At 40.2% G+C, this 21,954-nt stretch overlaps 1 protein-coding gene across 1 annotated transcript in view; it reads right to left on the bottom strand.

Moving 5' to 3' along the window:
• Positions 1-21,954, bottom strand: part of MET (met proto-oncogene) — a 158,763-nt gene that overhangs the window by 108,901 nt on the left and 27,908 nt on the right. The window lies entirely within an intron of this gene.

The raw sequence follows: 21,954 nt of genomic DNA, 5'->3' as shown, positions 1-21,954 counted from the left end.
AAGTTTGTGGAAAAACTGGATTAAAAGATAATGGAACTTTAACTTTTTTGAAGCCCCTTCACATTAGAAATAAAGCTACCTAACTGGATTTTTTAAATTTAGAGTGAAAACAAAAAACCTCTAGCTGGGCTCACATAAAGATGCATTGTGCAGTTGGATATGACTCTGCATAGTTTAATTTTAGAACTCCAGCCACGAACAAGTAATTTTAGAGAACCATTATGAGATACAAACAATGCTCTGTATTAAGAAGATGCTAAGTGAGAGTTATGTAGTGACGACATAAAAAATGTAACTTTTTTTCTTGCCACTTGCTGATTGTTTAATGTGGTTTGGTATTGGTGGTTAATGACTATGTTGATATTTAAACTTTCTTAGTCAAATAAAGAAATTGTGCTTCAGATTCATTTATTCTAGAAATCACAGCAGGCATTGTTTCCTTGGGAGCATGTAGAATTACTTGGCTAAATTTAGCTTCCTTTTGGAAGAAAACAATCATAAATTCTAGAAGCAATATGATCACATGCTGTTTATAGGATTTCACGTGGTGGAGGAAAGGTATGGTTATGATTTGGCAACAGTTTAAGCTATTGTTTCAAACAGACAAATACATAATTTAACGTAAGATCACTGGGAACCTAAAAACAGCAAGCTGGAAACATGTAAAATACAATATAGACCGTCTGCACTGAAGTCCTACAGTTATTTCTTAAGCAAAAACAACATATTGTTCATTACCAAGTAAAAAAAAAATTAAAACAAGGAAAATATTTCTACCAAGAAGCATGAGTGGATTTGCTATTCAATTTTTTAAATGTAAAATTAACAATTTATAAACATTATGAATTACACTGGTAAGAGCCATAGGTAGGTTGGTAGTTTGGGAAGAAAAGGCCTTAGGCCAAACAGAAACTACGTAACTATTGGCTTTTTCCCTCTTTCCCCCTGGCCCTCCCATTTTAGAGGAACATATAACTGTTAGGACAAAGGGATTAGCTTTAAAACATACTAGAAACTACAACTATACCACAGGGAGCCCAGGGTCTAAAAACCACAACAGAATTCACTGAGGAACGATTTTGTGCCTGGCTCTGTGCTCGCACTATGGAAAAGGAGAAGGGCCTCTTCCCGTCAGTGAGTCTACAGTGTGGTTGAGAGGTAACACACATACACACATAAATATAATGATAATGCCCTGCATTATAATAACTCCATATAACACAAACCAAAAGCTATAAGCATCAAATGAGTCAGACAAGACCTATCTGCATTTAGGGTTACTGTTGTTCTTGCTAAGTGTTGCTGAGTCAGTTCCAAATCACAGAGACCCAATATAGGGGTTCTGAGGAGCAGTTGGTGGGTTTGAACCACCAACTTTGTGGTTAGCAGTCCAATGCTTATCCTACAGCAGCACACCAGGACTCCAAGAAATGAAGAAGCTCAAAATCCCTGTTGTTGTTAAGTGTTATCAAGTCAGTACTGACTCATGGTGACCTTGTATATAGGGTTTCCAAGGAGTGGCTGGTGGGTTTGAACTGCCAAACTTGTGGTTAGCAGTCCAGTGCTTATTCAACAGTAGGACTTAGGGTTAATAGAATTATGATAAAGAGGGACCTTTATCTTGTGAGGTCCAAAATCTAAGGATTATATTTATTTGGCTCACCATGAATCTGGGACTTCGTTGGTATTTATTTCATGCATAAAATAAATGATCAAGTGAAAACGGAGTGGTTCAAAGTCATATAGCTGGAATGTGGAACACCCAAAATAGATTCAAAGCTTTCTGACTCCACAATCAAAGATCATTTTACTCTATTGAATTGCTAAGAATGAGGGGCTTTAGGTAGGTGGTAACATAAAGTCACTGAAGGATTCTGAGCTAAAAAGTCACATATCAACCTAAGCCTTTGCTCTGGGAAGACTGATCTAGAGGCAAGATGGTCTTCTTTAGAAGAGAAAGTCAGGTGATGGAAATACTGGTCATCAGCCTGTGATTACAGCCCATAAGTATGTTATAAGGGCCAGAATCACATCAGTGGCACCAAGAATAGAAAGGAAACACCGAACAAGAGACATACATATAGATAAGATACAGTGGCCTAAATGGTGAAGTACACAGGAGAAGGCAAAGAAGACATGACCGGGATGAAAGTGGAACAAATTACCAACTAGAGTCGTCATGAGAAGGAAGTCAGTTTTAAGCATTTGAGTTTGATGTACCACTGGGAAATGAGTGAACATAGTCTATGAAAGGGATGACGAAAAGTTGTTGTGTTTCCCACCTGTTCTGATGGATAGGAAGCAGGTATCTAGAATGAGTGAAGAAAAAAGTCAAATAATGAGAAGGATTCTGAGCAGGAGGAACTTGTCCTTAGTGGGAGAGTGGTGTGATCAGTGATAATTCTGTCTCAGGTGACACAGTGGAGGTGGTGGTCAATAGTGGTATCAGATGTGAAACTGCAAGGGAATGTGTAGTGAGAAAGTAGAACGTTAATCAAAGGAGGGACAGATAGAGGGAACAGCACAGTCAAAAGGAGTTTATTCTTAAATTATTGGCAAGGCATGCTTATTAGTAAGATTTCTTTCTACTAACACTTACTGGGTAACTTCTAAGGGCCAGGCACTGTGGTAGGTGCTGGAAATACTAAGACTTGGTGCTTTTCCTGAAAGGTCACAGCCACTTTGTGGAGGCAAATGAGTTCTCAACAGTTATGGAAACACAGGAAGGGTGATCAACCAGATTGGAAAGGACTCTAGTGCAGAGTCTTGAAGTAGGATGAAGGCAGAGCAATTTGTGCAAAGACACAGAGGCAGGAGAGAGCACACAGCGTGGTTGTTGTTGTTGCGTGCTGTGGAGTCAGTTCCAACTCATAGTGACCCTATACAGGGTTTCCGAGGCTGTAAATCTTTACAGGAGCAGAAAGCCTCATCTTTCTCCCGAGGAACAGCTGATAGTTTCGAACTGCTGACCTTGAGGTTTGCAGCCCGATTCGTAACCACTACCACAGCATGGTAAGGAGAGCTAATACATGAATTTGAATAGTTAGGGAAACCAAATAAACAAATGAGACAGGTACAGGTTTTTGGAGCAGTATTAAAAGGGAACGAGACAAAGTATTTCCAAGGGTCCTGGAACATAAGAGGGCTTGCTCTTTCTTAGATAGCAGGAGAGGGTAAGAAATCAGATGAAGAGACAGGGGTGTTGAAAGAGTACAGGGCATATGAGCTCAATATTTTCAACGTAAACTGAAGTACATGATCCATCGACTGAAAGTGATGGTTACAGACAAGGAACTAGGAGGGGATTCAGGGTGGAGGAAGAGGTTTAGAACAGTTTTAGCAGGGCATGCAAATTCAGTAAGAAATGAATAAAAGGGCTGCTTAACTCTGAGTTGTTGCTGTTGGGTACTGTTGAGCTGGTTCCGACTCAAAGCAACCCTGTATAGGAGTTCCGAGGAGCAGCTGGTGAGCTTGAACCTCCGACCTGACAGTTCAAACTGACCTTGTAGTTCAGCGCATTAACCCAAAGCACCACAGCACCACACCAGGACTCTTTAACTCTGCCATGTGTTGTGACTGTCTCTTCATATGAGAGGTGGAAAAACTTAGAACAGAGGGACAAAGACACAATGGTCTTTCAGGGTCTAAAATGCTGGTGTCAGACTGGGACTATAGAAAGGTTAGAAAAGCATAGTTGGACAGGAGGTAATGCAAGGCTTCAGTCAGGTAAAGAACCAAAAAAGTTCAGTCCCATGTGTGGCTGACAAGTAGTCATCCAAGATCTGCAGTGTGTCCTGAGCTATGGTGAGCAAGCCCTTCTGGGGGAGGCTGAAACTGAACTCCGATTCTGGTCCTTGGTCCTCTGGCTGTGCGACTTCAGGCAATTCCTCTACCTCTGAGTCTCTGGGTCCAATATTTTCACATTATTATGATAAATATCAAGCAGAGCTCATCTTTAAAGCACTTTGACAGTTGAATATTGTTAAGTGCCCCTGAGTTGGTTCTGGGTGACACAAACAGTTAAGCACTCAACTACCAGCTGAAAGGTTGGCAGTTCAAACCCACCCAGGGGCATCTGGGAAGACATGTCTGGCTATCTGCTTCTGAATGGTCGTAGCCTTGGAAACCCCATGCAAACAGTCTGTTCTACTCTGCACACATGGGGTTGGCATGAGTCAGAATCGACTCACCAGCAACTAACAACAGTACACTCAGTAATTCTCATTATTTTGAAATGTAATGGAAAATGTTTGGTTTCAGTAAGGCATGACAAGTAGTAGAGCACAGACCTATCGCAAACAAACTGTAAATACATAACTACAACTTCTAGCGCCTATGGTGCAAAAAATTAAATGTACTTCTCAATGTGATATCAATGTACCATCCAAAATTGGGGACATTAGCCTAATATTTCATTATCATGTTCTCACTAAAAAATAATAAAGGAAGGAAATAAATGAACCATTACTGCTAAAAGCAAAAAAGCATTACAACCAATTTGCATCTCGTTGCTGTCCACTAATGCAGTATGGAGGGGGAATGACTTTTGTTTCTTTTGGGCTTTTTGAAGAAGCATTCCGTATAGTTGGGTTTTTTTGTTTTTGTTTTTTAATATGAGGTAGTACATTAAATTATGTGTTAAAAATAAGGTTCATATTATAAGGTTAGCACATAATTACTGTATTAAACCTTCACTAATGAGAATCTAAAGGAGCTCTGGTAGTGCAGCGGTTACAAGTCGGGCTACTAACCGCAAAGTCAGCAGTTCGAAAGTATCAGCTGTTCTGCGGGAGAAAGATGAAAAAAAATCTTCTGCTCTCGTGAAGATTTACAACCTCGGAAACCCTATACAAGGTCGCTATGAGTTGGAACCGACTCCATGGCACACCACCACCACCACCACCACCGATAATCCAAGAGAATGCTTCTGTTGTTGGGTGCTGTGGAGTCGGTTCCAACCCATAACGACCCTCTGCACAACAGAATGAAACACTGCCCAGTCCTGCGCCAACCTCACAATCCTGGTTCCACTTAAGCTCATTGCTGCTGTAGAAATGCACAAACTGGCTTTTCAGTCATCTTGCCTGATGAAATGGAAAATGATAAGAAACCAGTAAGGGAGGAAGATATTTTTTCTTTTTAAATTAAAAAAATCTTGGAAAACATAATCTGGAGTTCATATCCCAGTCTTCTATATTTTCTTTATATTCTCTGACAGAGAGTTGCTGTTTCTTGGATTGAAAAACCAAGCAAAGGTTAAACTTTTTCTTTTGAAATTAAAGCACAAAAATGAAACTAGGGCACATTGCCAACAGGAATTTTAATTAAAATAGGGGTTGCTGTTTAACTTTCAGATAATGAGAAAACTTAATCACCTAAAACACTGATTTTTCTGATCATTAAAATTAACTAAGGCCCTTCTTCATTAACAACGGTGTGTGTTGGTCAGACTAGATCTTCTCCAAGAAATGTTTCATGTTGTTCAAAAGGACGAGAGGAAATCCTTTGACAAGTACCTGCTGCTGAGTGATGTACACCAAGGGCACTGTCAGTTAACTGAGTGGCAGCTGAGTAGTGCAGAGCACCCTCCACATCCAGAGTGCTGGGTTTGAGTCCGTTCACTGTCGGTGTGCCCTGGGAGTGGTGAGAGAGTCTACTTCATTTGTTGTGAAGGTTATTCTGAGGATGCAATGAGTCAATGCATGTAAATCAGTTGGAGCAGTGCTTGGCACACAGTATGTCAATAAATATTCTCTACTGTTATTGTTCAAGGAGTTGAGCCATAGTGGGTTACAGGTTAGGTTGCTAACTGCAAGGTCAGCAGTTTAAGTTCACAAGGCGATTCATAGGAGGAAGATGAGACATTTTACTCAAATACTGACTTACAGCCTCGGAAACCCTATATAGGGTTGCTATGAGTTGGAACCAAATTGATGGTACACAGCCAGCTAGCCATTACTGTTTATTCACTCCTTCAATAAACACTTCTTGAGCATCTGCGATCTACCAGACAGTGGCCAAAGTGAAGACTGAAAGAGGGATAAAACTCTTTGCAACTGTCATTGAGATCTCAGACCAGCAGGGGAGACACAGAAACCAATCAAGATTTAAATCAATATGGAAGTCTTGATGTGGCGCTGTGGGTTAATGTGCCAGACTGCAAAGCCGTGTGAACGGTAAGGTTGGCGGTTCAAGTTCACCAGTGTCTCCTTGGAAACCCTATACAGGATTGCCATGGGTCGGAACCGACTTAACGGCACTTAACAACAACAACATGGGAACCTTTAAGGGATAATCTATCCAGGATGGGTGAGTTAGGCATGCTTACCAGTGGAAGTGAGACAATCAATTATGTTCCTTTTATCACAATACATTCACAAATCTGGTAGCACAGCATGGGACAGTTGTGGCAGTGCAACTGATTAGTTGGATGGTCCGAAGCAAGTCACCCAACTCCTTTGGACTCATCTATTTTCTTATGTGTAAAATGAAGCTGTTGAACCAGTGATGAGCTGGAGATCCTCTGGAACTGGCTCTTAAGAGCCTACTGTGTGCATCTCTTCCCAACTTGAATTCGGTGACCTCAACTTGGTAGCCCGAAAGTGGCCGTACTAGTGTCTGTGGAGTAGACTTTGATTCATGGCGAACCTCTGCATGTCAGAGGAGACCTGTGCTCCACAGGGTTTTCTAATGGCTGAGTTTTCAGAAGCTGATTATCATCAAATCTTTCTTCCGAAGTACTTCTGAGTAGATGAGAACCTCCAACCTTTCAGTTAGTATCTTAGCACTTAAGTGTTTGCATCGCCCACTGACATCTAAAACTGACCGTAGTGGGAGTATTTACACCATAGAAGTTGGCAAACTGGTGGCACAGTGGTTAAGTACTTTTCTGCTAACTGAAAAGCTAACAGAATGATTTGAACTCACCTGCTGCTTCGAGGGAGAAAGATGCGGCAGGCTCCTTCCATAAAGATCTATAGTCTTGGAAACCCTAGGTGGCAGTACTATAGGGTCACAATGAGTTAGAATTGATTCGATGATAGTGCATTTTCTTTCTTCCTTAAAAATCAGGGATCCCTTGCCCCTGGTCTTAGTCTTAGTCTGGAAGCTCCACTGAAACCTGGATTGACCCTGCTGGTCTCTGAAATACTGGCAGCATAGTTTCCAGCATTACAGCAACATACGAGCCACCACAAGACGACAGAGGTGGTGCATTTCTGAGGGCTTAGCCACTGAAAACCTTATGAACAGCAGTGGAACATTATTGTGTGATAAAGTGTTGGAATATAAGAACCCTCAGATTAGAAAGCACTCAAAATACGTACGACTAGGCAAGGGCCACTTCCTTAAAGTAAAGTCCACCTTAATGATGTGGAAAGAGTAAAGCTTCTGGGGCCTTCATTTACGGAGGGGCACAACTCAAAGTGAGGAGAAACAGCTGCAAACATCCATTAGTAATTGAAACGTGGAATGTAAGAGGTATGAATCTAGAAAATTACAAGTTGTCAAAATGAAATGGATAAACATCATAATCCTAAAGACCAGTTTCTAGAGAAAGATATGCTTGGTGGAAGGTCAGCAAAAAAAGAGGGAGACCTACAAGTAGATGGACTGACACAGTGGCTGCCACAGTGGGCTCAAATGTAACAATGATGAAGATGACACAGGACTGGGCAGTTTCATTCTGTTGTGCACTGGGACCCTATGACTCAGAACTGACTCAACAGCACCTAACAAGCACAACCACCACCAGTTCCTTCTGGAGGATAATTACCAAACATTTAAACCTATCACTGGACTGAACTAGCGAACTCCAAAATATTTTTAAACTCTAAAAGCTTTCACTCTGAGATTATTTTTCTATAATTACATTTTAGTTCAATGCCATTGACTTACATATATTGCTTTCACTTCCCTGTCAATATATCCTTCCGATCTGGCTGTGTGAGCAATTTAAATATTTATATTGGTAGTGACTCCAGAAATACTTTCACTTTTCATATACTTTTGTCTTGATACATTTATTTCTGTGATGTGCTTGGATCAGGCTTTTAAATAGAATGTCATTTTTACTGTTACCGCCCCTCCTCCCTGAATTACTGCTAGTCATTTAACGAACTTTGAGTTCCTTACTAAAAGGAACATATAAAGATGATTCAAACAGACTGACAAAATCATTCTCTTAAAACGTTGTGCACATATCAGGTGAAACTGAATCACTCATAAAACATTCCTTCATTTCTTTCCAGTTGGTAGTTAAAATAATCTCACTGAGAAAACATTTCCTGGGAGTGATCAGCCCAATGACACCTTAGCCAGTGGTATTTAGCAGAAATATTTCCTTTAAAGAGCATTGCTCTGTTAGTTCAAAGTATCAGCTCAATCTAACCTTTAGACCAGCTCCTTAAACTCTGTCTGCCATTTACCTATAGTTTTCTCATGAAACTAACTATGCACTGGTCTTTTCAAACTACCTCCCCAACAAATCTAGTAATAATACATTTTTAGTTACCTAAGCATTTAGGATAAGCACTGGACCTCAAGGTCAGTCTGTACTACAAAGTCAACTGTTCAAACTCACCAGCTGCTCCTCAGAAACCCTTTACAGAGTTCTGTGTGTCGGAACCAACTCGATGGCACTTAACAACAACAACTGTTATTATTAGGAGCACCGTGGCTCCATATGATAAACACTGGACTGTGAACCACAAGTCTGCAGTTTGAGCCCACCAACTGCTCTTTGGGAGAAAGATGAGGCTTTCTGCTCCTGCAAAGATTTAAAACCTATTCAGGGTTGCCATGAGTCAAAATTGACTCCGCTTAACAACAATATCAACAACTGTGTGGCACAGGATTGCTAACCACAAGGCTGGCAGTTCAAACCCACCAGCTGCTCCTGGGAAACCCTCTTAAGGTGGCTATGAATGGGAACCACCTAGGCAGCACATAACAATAATCATCATCATCTTCAAAGAAAGATGTCACAAAGTATATGTGTTGCAGCCAAGCATTGTTTCATTAAGAGAAACCACAGTTCGCTTAATAGAATATATTTTTAAAGGAGAAACTTTCTAAACTCTAGCATGAGAAACTGCTTTCTTTTGGAATTGGTTTTCATATTAAACAAAATTTATAACCATATAGATAGAACTTCACAGTTTACAAGATACTATCAGTTATCTTGTAACTGGTGTGGCACCATAGGATAAGTACTGAACGATTAACCACAAAGTCAGTGGTTCAAACTCACTAGCCACTCCTTAGAAACCCTACACAGGGGTGCTATGAGTTGGAACTGATTCGATGGCACTAACAGTATCGGTTATAACAGAGCCCTTGTTTGGTGTCAGTGGTTAACAGCTGCTAACTGAAAAGCTGGAGGTTTTAGTCCACCCAGAAATGCCTTGGAGGAAATACCACCAGGCAATCTACATCCAAAAAAGAAGCCACTGAAAATCCCATGACAGTAGTTTTACTCTGACACACATGGTGACATCACCAGTCACGTTAAATCTCTAGTAGCTTTCTCCCTCCCCCAACATTTTACTGTGCTTTGGTGAAAATTTACACAGCAAATTGACTTCCCATTTAACAATTCATACACAAATTGTTACAGAACATGGGTTGCAGTCCCTTCAATGTGTGAGCCCTCTCCCCGTTTCCACCCTTTCTTCCCCATTTTCATCCTTCCAGTTTCTCTGCCACTCTTTGCCATCTTTGTCCTTGGAGAAGGACAACTAGGTAAAGTGGAGGGTCAGTGAGAAAGAGCAAGATCCCCAATGAGATGGATTGGTGTAGTGACAGTAGCAATGAGCTCAAGTGCAAGCCAGGCAGTGCCTCCTTCTGTTGTGCAGACGGTTGCTACGTGTCGCTACCGACCCAATGGCACCTAACAACAGCAATTGTCTCTTCCCACAGATGTAATCAATTTGATTCCTGTGTATTCCACTTGGCAAAGTCCACATGTATAGTGGCCAGTTATGTTGCCGAAAAAAAGGAATTTGCAATGAAGGAGTTGGTCTTGCAAGATTTTATCACAGTATCTCCAGCATCATTCTATAACCAAAGCCATATTTTCTGTTCGTTACCATATTGTTGTTGTTGTTAAGTGCCACTGTGTCGGTTCCGACCCATAGACCCTGTATAGGGTTTATGAGGAGCAGCTGGTGAGCCTGAACCACCGACCTTGCAGTTCAAATGGCTTTGCAGTCTGGCTCATTAACCCACAGCGCCACACCAGTTGTCCTTTATTCTTGTATACCACTCAGGGTCTTCATTTGCGTTGCTTACATTATTCTTACTTCTCCATACTGTCTTTCCCTTTATCAGAATAAGCAAGTGTTAAATGATAAATGGTGCTATAGGATAAGCACTGGAGCGCAAAGTCGGTTAGAACCGCAAGGTTGGCAGTTCAAACTCACCAGCCAATCCTCGGGAACTCAGAGGGTTGTTATGAGTCAGAACTGACTCTATAGCACTTAATAACAACAACAAATTATAAATGGAGAAAACATTGAAGTTGTCAAAGAATTCATTTTGCATGGATCCATTATTAACATTCATGGAAGCAGCAGTCAAGAAATCTAATGAGGCTAAAATTGGCAGCGGAACCCGAAGTAAGTTTGAGGTGGCAGACTGCATCATCCAGCTGTTGCGTTGCTCTTCCTTCATTTACTCAATGCTCCACAGGCTGCAGTCATGTGAGAAAGTCCCGGCGGCTGCTTTCTTTCTTCTGTGAGTCTGCCTTGCTGGGCCAGTGGGTTCAGCGTGGTCAGCAAGCCTGCGGCCCGCGCCTGCTAGCGTTCAGCTCTCTGGGCACTGCACCCAAGCCCAGCGACCAAAGTTCACGCCCCACTTGAGTGAGTCTTTTCGTTTTGGTTCAGACTACACTAGGGAAGCTGTGACCCGGAGGAAGAGGAGTAGCCGGGGGAGGTGGTAGTGCTGCGAAAATGGCTACCTAGCAGCCTATGACTATGGCCAACAAGACACACAGCAAGAATATTACCCAATGCGTAGCCAAGATACTGAGAAGTGCCCCCAGAGAACAGGCACCTGTAAGGACCCTGGTTATTGGCTCTCTTCATTCATGTTGTTTGTGACGCTGCAGTTTTCCAGATTATTCAAAGTATCAGGATGGGCATGTGAAATGACTGAACCTTCACAGGTTTCCATTCTCTTGTGAATTTTCACTTGAACTCATTCTGATGTTTGATACCTTGGTTAAAAACAATCAAGTATGTAATCATTGTAATGAAACGTTGAGTGTAAAGCCCATGGTCTCCCATGTAAGCTATCACTCAATTCACAATAAAAACTTATAAAAACAAACAAACAACAGCAACAACTAAACAAAGCATCCTGCCTCAGAATGACGTTTCATATCATCCTTCATGTGCCATTCCAAGGTTTCTTCATGAATCATTCCAGTTTTCTAGTCCATACCACAATGCCTTGCAAAAGCATCACATGAATAAAGCAATAACATTAATTTGCATAAAGAAATCAAACAACGTATTACATTAGGCAAATCTGATGCACAAAACATTTTAAAGTGTTCAAGAGCAGAGATGTCAGTTTGCGGACTAAGGTGTCTCTGACCCAAGCCATGGTATTTCCAATAGCCTCATATGCATATAAAAGCTGGATGATGACTAAAGAAGACTGAACAAGAATTGAGGCATTTGAGTTACCGTGTTTGAGAAGAATACTGAAAGTACCATGGACTGCCAGAAGAACAAAAAAATCTGTGTTGGAAGAAGTCCAGCCAGAGTGCTCTTTAGAAGCCAGGATAGCAATGCTTCATCTCTCATATTTTGGACATATTATCTGAAGGGACCAGCCAGTCCTGGAGAAGGACATTGTATTTAGTAAAGCGGAGGGTCTGCAAAAAAGAGGGAGTCTCCCAACGAGATGGAGTGGCAGCAGCAGTGGCTTAAGCTTAACAATGATTTTGAGGACGGCGTGGGACCGGGCAGTGTTTTGTTTTGTTGTATATAAGGTCATTTTGTTGTATATAAGGTTTGTTGTATGAGTCAGAACTGACTTGACGGCACCTAACAACAATAACAGCAACTATCCAATGGTTCCGTGGGTTAGGCCTAGTATTTTAGTAAATGAAACCTGTTTTTCACTGTTTCCTCTACTGGCAACTCTTTTGAAGGCTCTCCTTCCCTTAGCTGAGGGAACTGCCAATTACACAGGGCTGGTCTTCCTAACTCCACCCCCTGGAGACAGTGCTGGGTCAGGTGACCACTACACCTGTCTCCAGCGAGGCCAGGCAGTCTTTTAAGGATTTACTATGGATGCTAACGAGGAGCGTAGTGGTTATGAATTGGGCTGCGAACCTTAAGGTCAGAGGTTCGAAACTACCAGCCACTCTGCGGGAGAAAGATGAGGCTTTCTACTCCCGTAAAGATTTACACCCTCAGAAACCCTATACAGGGTCGCTATGGGTCGGAACCGACTCAATGGCACATAACAACAACAATGGATGCTAACAGACTACCTCTCTTTTCCCAAGATCACAAACACTACAGTTGATATTAACCTGGAGAATCTCATTGCTATCTTTGCTGTTATTGTACTAACGATCTTTGTTACTTGCCTACCTGAAGAAGATGCTGACCGAGGTTGGGAGAGACGAGCCACAGAGACAAGTTTCTGGTGGTGGTGTCTGAGCATGAGCCCCATGTCTCAAGCCTAATGGAAGCCATTGTTTTCTTTCTTTTCTGTTTTCCTTTCTGTCTGAAGTTTAGTGTGATCTTTCCTACTACCTTGCTTCTGAAAAAGACCTGACCAAAATATGTCCAATAGAAGACGACAAATCTGTGAGTTCAGACATAAAGTCAAGTGCATAAAAGCATCTTTATACAAAATATTCAAGTAATTATAATAAAGGTAGATTGTTTATTTACTTGGCTACCATGGTGTTCCTGTTGGGTACCACTGAGTTCATGCCAACAGAATAGTCAATGCTATCCACTGATTATTTTAAATACTTATATGGTCCAAATGCAAAGTGAACATTTGGGAATATATACGTGAATATTTTTGAAGTGGTATGCTAATGTTTTTCTGCTGTGTAATTCCAAAATCAGCTATAACATTTACATAGCATAATCTCAAGATGGAAATAATACATCCAAGTAAAGAATCAAGATATAAAACCTGGAAAACACTTCAATCCTGCTTTTAAGTGTATAAAAGGGATTTATGATGATGGAAAATGGCAGAGGCCCCATTTAAAAAAAAAAATTGTAGCCATAAAAAACAATCATGGTTAAATACCCAATAAGGTTTTCCAGAATGAAATCTGAAGGAAAATTCTTAGCCTTTAGTAGATTTGCGACATTTCCATTACCTCTGCAAGTATGTTCATAAAAACAAAGTTAAGAAAAGAAAACTCCAATAGGAGGTTCCTATGACATTTAAAGTTTTGTATTTATGAAAGCACAGTGCTTATAAAGAATCATATTATATCACATGTATTTACCAAATATTATTTGAACACCATTGCAAGCCATGTACCTGCTGAGATTAAAGTGTTCCTGTCCTCAAACACTGCATCATAGTCTGTGGGCCTGAAGGCAGGATGATAAACTTGAACATCTGATTGAGCACTGAAATTGAAGACTGAATGGACCTAGAGGACTGTAGAGTTAAAACATGCCTTGTTGAAATCTGATTCTTTCTTTACACCTAAAAATTTTAAAACAAGAAAGGTGTGTGCCAGGGTTGTATTCCTTCACCATACATATTCAAGTTGTATGATGAGCAAATAATCTGAGAAGCTAGATTGTATGAAGAAGAACATGGCATCAGGATTGGAAGAAGACTCATTAACAGCTTGCATTATGCAGATGATACAACACTGCTTGCTAAAAGAGAAGAGGACTTGAAATACTTATTGATAAAGATCAAAGACCACAGCCTTCGGTATGGGTTGCACCTTAATGTAAAGACAACAAAAATCCTTACCACTGGTCCAATAAATAATATCATGATCACTGGAGAATAGACTGAAGTTGGCAAAGACTTCATTTTGCTTGGGTCCACTATCAACACTCAGGGAAGCAGCAGTTAAGAAATCAAACGACGTATTGCATTAGGCAAGTTTGCTGCACAAGACATCTTTAAAGTGCTCAAGAGCAAAGATATCAGTTTGAGGACTAAGGTGCATCTGACCCAAGCCATGGTATTTTCAATAGCTTCACATGCATGTGAAAGTTGAACAATGAACAAGGAAGACTGTAGAAGAATTGATGCATTTGAGTTATGGTGTTGGAGGAGAGAATTAAAAGTACCATGGACGGCGAGAAGAACAAACAAATCTGTGTAAGAAAAAGTATAACCAGAACGCTCTTTAACAGCCAGGATGGCAAGACTTCATTTCTTATATTTGGGGCATATTATTAGGAGGGACCAGTCCCTGGAGAAGGACATCATGCTTGGTAAACTGGAGGGTCAGAGAAAAAGAGGAAGACCCCTAATGAAATGGATTGGCACAGTGGCAGCAGCAATGGGCTTAAGTCTAATGATTGTGAGGATGGCGATGGACAGGTATAAGTTGTGTATAAGGCCACTCGGTGTCAGAACCAACTCAACAGCATCTAACATCAAAACTTTAACACTTGGAATCCTTGTGTGGCATTGAAGGATAAGCACTGGACTTCTAACCATAAGATCAGAGGTTCAAAGCCACTAGCTGTTTTTTGGAAACCATATACAAGGTCACTCTGAGTAGGAACCAACTTGATGGCACTAACAACAACAACAACAATGTAATTATCGTGGGTCCCTGGTGGCACAGTGGTCAAGCTTGCAGCTGCAAGTATAAAGATCCCAGTCTCTCCATGGGAAAAAAGACCTGGCCATCTGCTCTCATAAAGACGACAGCCTTGGAAACCCTATACAGTCTGTCTGCGATGGAAAAGACTTGCCGGTAATGGAGTTTTTTATAATTATCGACAGAGTCTACACTGACTTTAAAAAGATAAAACCGTACACTGAGTTAAAACTCATTGCCAGACAGTACCCTGGCAGTGACTTCTAAGAATAAGGTGAAGGGACAGAAAAAACCTTCAGAGTGCTTCAGCCCATTCAACTGTTCTTTTATATTATCTTTTTTTTTTCTTTTTTAATGTTTATTGTGAATTATGTAATAGTTTAATGGGAGAACATTAGCTTTTCATGCATCCTATTGTACATCATTTCACTGCCATTGCTACAATCCCTTCCATGCATCATCAGGTATACCCTGCAAGCCTGTGCTGCACCCCCCCACCCCAGTCATCAGCACACAGCTCCTCTCCCTCTCTGGATCTAAAGTCCCCAGCTGCTCCATCTCTCCATGTCATTGTCTCTGCCTCTGCTTCTCTGGGTAGGGTCCCGCTCTCTGCTGTTCTCTGTTGATGCTCCCAGGAAGCTCTGTTCCTGGACTTCAAAGTCAATCACTCCCCTCCTTTTGCTACAAAACATCTACCTTTACATTTCCAGCCCTCACAATCAGTTCCTATAACAATTATATTGTATCACAAGAGACCTGTTCTTTTGTATTATCTTTTAAATGATCTCAAATGCCCATGGGACAACCTTGCTCTTAATATTTACAGGCCAGTTTTGCTGGACACACATTTTATAAAAATTCTTCCCAATGTCTCACAAAAGCTTCTGAAAAGGAGATGGGCTGTAGTGAAGAGAATAGGGCTTCCGTGATGTGAATCTGGGATTTTTCCATTGATAGGGGAATATTGGTACATCTCATCTAGGCTGGCCATGAGTATTAGAAATCAATTAGAGACATGCCCCACACACTGGCTTCAATCAATCGAGCTATTATGCTGATTGTTGTCCTAACCTGTACTTTAGCCAGTGTTTGCTTGCACTCATAAAAATGAGGAACTTGGCAATGTCTAATAGTCACTTGTGACTGTTCCACCACACACACTTGAGTTCTCTTGTCTACTGTTCAAATAGTATTCGTTCTTATTTTCCCACCCGTTGGCCATCTTGTAGTTTTCCTTTTTACTCGCTCCAAGCTCTTCAAGTCCTTCTTAAGTAGTACTTCAAGACAAGAGCCTCTCAGGCTAAGGAAGAACAACAAATAAAGAATCACTGCTTTACCCCTTTAACAAAGAATAAGTCCATATTCCCACTGAGCTTCAGCAAATAAAGTTACAGGATGCCTACTTAAATCTGAATTTTAGATAAACTAGGAGTCCTTTTTCCTTTTTTTTAAAATATAAGTATATCCCATACACACATACATTTATGTGGCAATCCTAATTGTAAGCATATGAGGTAAAAAAACAAAAAAAAGGAGAACAATCACCTTTGTTTTTGTTTTTTTTTAACTAGTAGAACTAAGATTGAAAAGATTTGGGTAAAATGGGACAGAATGGAGAACCCAGAAGTAAATCCATCCAGTTATGGAAAACTGATGTTTTTATAAAGAACTGAAACTCATTAAATAGGGGAAGAGATAGTCTCTTTAGCAGATAATGCTAGAAAAACTGGCTATCTGTTTGCAGAAAAATGTAATTCACACCATATACAAAAATGAGGGCAAGATGTACCAAAGACCTAAATGTAAAGCCTAAAACATAAAGACCATCTAAGAAAAAATAGGGACACACTTAGGGACCCTAGTACATGGCACAGCTACACTATTAAGCATAGCTGAAAACACACAACAGCAGAAGATGCACTAGATGGTGGGGACCTCCTAAAACTTAGATGCTTATGTGTATCAAAATATTTAACCAAAAGAGTAAAAAGAGAACCCACAGACTGGGAAAAAATACAAGGCAACACCATTATCAAACAAACATCTGTTCAATAAAATTTATAAAAAAGATCAGTATTTCAACAACAAAAAGACAAATAATCTAATAAAAAATGGGCATTAGAAGACATGAAGAGACACTTTACCAAGAAGTAATTCAGGCAGTCAACAAACACATGAAGAAATGCTCACAATCACTAGCCATTTAGGAACTGCATATCAAAACAAAAATGAGACATCATTTTATCCAGACACCAGTAACGAAGTTTGAAAACAAAAACAAAAAACAACAACAACAAATGCTGGTAAGGGTGTGGAGACGTGTGAACTCTTTCACTGCTGGTGGGACTATCAAATGGTGAAAGCATTATGAAAAACATTATGGCACTTCATTAAAAGTTGGAAATAGAAATACCATATACCATCAATACCAACAATCCCAATACTGGGTATATAGTCTAGAAAAATGAGAGTTATGACACAAATATATATATATACACCCATGCTCATTGCTGCACTATAAAAAAGATGGAAACAACCTCAATGCTCATCAATGAAAGAATGGGCAAAAAATATATGGTTCGTGTGCACTAGAATACTACGTCATGCTAAAAACCAATGACGAATCTGTGAAACAGCTCATAACATGAATGAATCTGGAGTACTTCATGCTGAGTGAAATCAGTCAATTACGTAAGCATGAATATTGTATAAGACCACTGTTATAAAAAGCCAAGAAAAGGTTTTCACACAAAAATAAACATTCATTGATAGCTATCAAGGTAGGAGAGAAAGGAAGAGACAAATATGAACTAGAGGGAAGACAGGTATTAACTTGGGTGAAGGAGAAGGCAATCTACAATAAGAGGGAAGTCAGCAAAAAATGATGTAGGCAGGGCAAGACACTGGGATTAGTACAAGAGTTAAAGGAAACAGAAGTAAATAAATAGTGTTCTATATACAACTCTGCAATAATAGTGATCTACAAGTGAATGCATGGGCAGACACATAGGTTGATTGGATGTGGGAGGGAGAGTTGTTGTTGTTAAGTGCGGTCTAGTCAGTTCCAACTCACAGCGACCCTGTATAGGGTTTTTGAGGAGGAGGGAGAGTGAGACCTACAAATCTATAAAAGTACATGGGTATTTACCCTTGCTGCAAATATATCCCTGAAGCATACACGGACAAAGTTATGAAAACTTCTTATACATAACCAAACACCTTGAGGGAATGAGTTGCTGGGCCTGGGGGCTAAGAACCACAGTTTTGTAGGACATCAAGGTCAACTGGCATAATATAGTTCACAAAAGCACTGTTATACACCCTACTTGGGTGAGTAGCTTTTAGGCCATGAGCAGCTATTGAATGTATAAATACTGGTTTCTCCCCATGCAGTGAAGAAACTCGAAGACACGTCTGATGAACTAATGGACCAAGTAAACATCAGCTTTCACGGCCCTGAGACCAGGAAGAACTAGATGGTGCCCAGCTACCACTACCAACTGCTCTGAACTGGATCACATTAGATAGTCCGGGATAGAGAGGGAGTAAAATGTGGGGAAAGATTCAATATCATACCAAGCTTACTGGTTGGTCGGAGGCCGGTGGAACCCTCAAAAATATGGTCCTTAGTCCCTCATCAGGCCTGGAACTGAACTCACCCCTGTGTCTCAACTTTTAGCCAAACAATAGATAGGTGTGTTAAGGGGGACAATAACACACTCCTTAGGATAATCCACCACTTGAGGGAAACATTCAGAAAGGGAAAGGAGAGAGAATGGGAATGGGAAATACAGGGAGGAAGTGGGGTAAGTGATATTACAATGTGGGGGTTCTAATCGATGACATGAAACAAAATGTGTATAACTTATTAAATAGAAAACGGATTTGCTCTGTAAACCTTCACCCAATTCACAATAAGAAGTTGAATTAAAAAAAGGAGAGATTTGGGTAAAACATATTTAGCTGTTGGAGTTCAACAGTGTTTTAAGATTACTGTATGTAGCATATACCATTTACAAAAATGCATATAATTTGGGGTTTTGCTGCTGTGTATCTAAAACATGCAACTGAACTAACAAAATTTTCAAGATGGTTTTAAATATGTACAGATAACTTCTGTTGTGGCCCTGTAGGATCTGAACTGGACTATGAACCAGCAGTTTTGACCCACTAGCTGCTCCTCGGAAAACCTATGTTGTTGTTGTGTGTTGTGGAGTTGGTTCCGACTCATAGCGACCCTGTACAGGGTTTCCGAGGCTGTAAATCTTTACGGGAGCAGAAAGCCTCATCTTTCTCCCGCGGAACAGCTGGTAGTTTCGAACTGCTGACCTTGCGGCTCGCAGCCCGATTCGTAACCACTACGCTACCAGAGCTCCTTCGGAGACCCTATACAGAGTTGTTATGAGTCGGAACCAACTTGACAGCACTTAACAACAACAACAACAACAACAAAGAGCATGGGAACAGAGTTTATCTTACCTTAAATATATACCTATATATTATTTATGTGCTTGTGGAGAAATGTTGTATTGTACATAGCAGCCTGAAACTGATATGAACTTTTTGAAACAAAAATAGGATTCCTAGATTGATTAGCATACTTTATTTTATAATAAATATGCTTATTTAAAATTCTACCATAGATGGCTATAGGAGAAAACAAGTTAAACTTTTTGTAAGAATAACTGGCGTGTGTTTTAATTAATATTTCTAGGTCTTTGGGGATGCTCTCAACACTATTGTCTTGATTATTACACAAATGTATCTTTGGAAGAGAGATAAACACTGCTTTTATTGCGATTCTTATCCAATATTGCATCCGTTCTGCTTTCAATAACCATTTGAAACCTTGAAAATGACTGAATTGTGGCATAAGAAAAAGCCAATTGTGCATTTTCTACTTGTAACATATGATTGTCCAGTCCTGAGATGGTGAGAGCAAAGATAAAGAGGCTAGAATCCTATTGTAGTCTCAAGATTTTCCCTCATAAATTCATAATCTGTTAGCAAACATCTTTGTTCTTTTAAGCATGGTTGGAAATATTTAATTTCAGGGCAGGAAGAATAAATGGACATTTGTTTTATTACTGTGCATATCATAAAAATTTCTGTTCAGAAAACACATTGCACTGTCAAGAGTTCTGATTGATGGACAAGCTTTTGCCCCACTAATAAGTTACAGGTCAGACAAGATGCTTGAAATGTGAAGGTTGAACTTCTCCAATGTTAAGAAAGTACTAAAATGCTTGAAATCCTATAAAAGCATCCCCTCCCTCGCATTTTTCAGCCTAATGGATAGATGTCAGATAGTTCAGATTGTGAAGAAATGCTACCAGATTTTGCTCAATGAATCCAAGAACATTAAACTGAATCCATCCACAAATCAAAATTTGAGAAATATAAAAAGGGAGCTTCAAAAAGTTTGTGGAAAAACCTCCTTATCTTTCAAATCCATTTTTCCACAAACTTTCTGAAGCCCTTTGGTACTGTTTAAGCATGCAAATTAAAACAAAATAAACCTAGCAACCTCTTCTGTGGAGTCACTGGGTGTCACAAACTGCTAAGTGCTCATGTAGTATCTGACAAAGGCTGGAGGTTCAAACCAACTCAGAAGCACCTTGGAAGACGAAACTGGCAATCTCTTTCTGAAAGGTCACAGTCTCGAGAACCCTTTGTACCACATAAGGTAGTCATGAGTTGGAACTGCTTCAGTGGAAACATAACAGTAACTGTGTCTGTTACATTCAAATCCCAGGTTTCTACAGGGCAAACCTGACTGAGCAGTCAGAATGTGAACCACACAAAGGAGACCAGTGGGAGAGGAAGCTGCTACATTACTCACTAATGAATCAGACATTCCCTCCCTCAGTGTATGAAAACACCCTTTGGCAGTAGGCATGGTACAATTCCAAATGGGGGGAGAAGAGTGGCTATTATCCTTCCTGATTTTGGTGATGGCCACTGTGAGAAGCTGGGGTCAGATTCCCTCTGGCATTATCTAAGGCAGAAATCAAACTGCTGTGGACAAATGTAGGTGATGAGTGAACTCCATTTTTGTCATGGTGACTGTCATGAATAGAGAGATTAGTATACCCGGAAAAAGAGGCAAAGGAGAGAGAGACACGGGGCTGTTAACAGCTAAAACATGGAGTGATCAAATGAGGTGGACACTTCCCAATCTGCCTATTTTCACTTTGTTCTTACATTAAGTCTGAATTTTATTTTGTTCACAACCTAAGCACTTGACTTTGAACTCAAAGGTCAGCAAAGTAGACTCTCTGGCACTGAAATGAAGTAGGCTCTCTTTTTCAAAGTAAATGTTGTCAATGTGTGACATATTTTTTTTTTCAGGCAAAGTAGAAGAGAACCTTTCAAGGCCTAGTAAATATGAGGGGGCTTCAAAAAGTCCATGGAAAAATTACCTTTAATTCCATTTTCCCATGAATTTCTGAAGCCCCCTTGTACTGTGAATGGAAGGAGCAGATAAACCTGGATAAATTTTGTACAGATGTGGATTCCTGGATGTAATACAAGACTAAGAGTATTGGAAGAAAAATTCAAGGTATATAAATCATGCAACCCCAACAGTGTTGGGAGAAAAATGAAAAGCAAACAAGTATCATTACATCGATATTAATATGCAATCAGAGGGAAAAGAACCAAACAAAACTTTCTACAAAAAACCTTAAATATTTTTAAAAGCAGCGAGAATGTCAAGCAAAACTATTCTAGTAAAAATAGGATATTATAGAAAATTAAACACAGAATCTAATTTCTAAAACTCAGTAAACATGCTGGATCCTTGAAAAATCAATACACCAAAAGGTTAGGACAACTTAAAAGCAACTGTGTTCAGGATTGGGGTTACGTGACTGATCGATAGATGCAAGGAAGAAGAGAATTCAGGCCAGTTTGTGTGTGTTTGTCAGGATACATGAGAGTGGGCTGGAGAGAGGGAATGAGAAGAAGGGGAGGGAGAAAAGTGAAAAGCAGAGAGAGAAGAGACATTGAAAAAACAAAGACAGAAGCTTTTACAACCTTGGAACAACAGGGCTCTGGGATACAGGAATTGAGACATGGTTGGAATGGGGAAAAGGGGGGAAACAATGTTAAGATGTTTGGCTGTCTTTTGAATCTTGGTTTCCCTTGCATACCATTATAAAATAGAC

The sequence above is a fragment of the Chrysochloris asiatica genome, unplaced genomic scaffold (genome assembly GCF_000296735.1).
Source record: "Chrysochloris asiatica unplaced genomic scaffold, ChrAsi1.0 scaffold00032, whole genome shotgun sequence".
Lineage (NCBI taxonomy): Eukaryota > Metazoa > Chordata > Mammalia > Afrosoricida > Chrysochloridae > Chrysochloris > Chrysochloris asiatica.
This window is presented reverse-complemented; position numbering and strand designations above follow the sequence as displayed.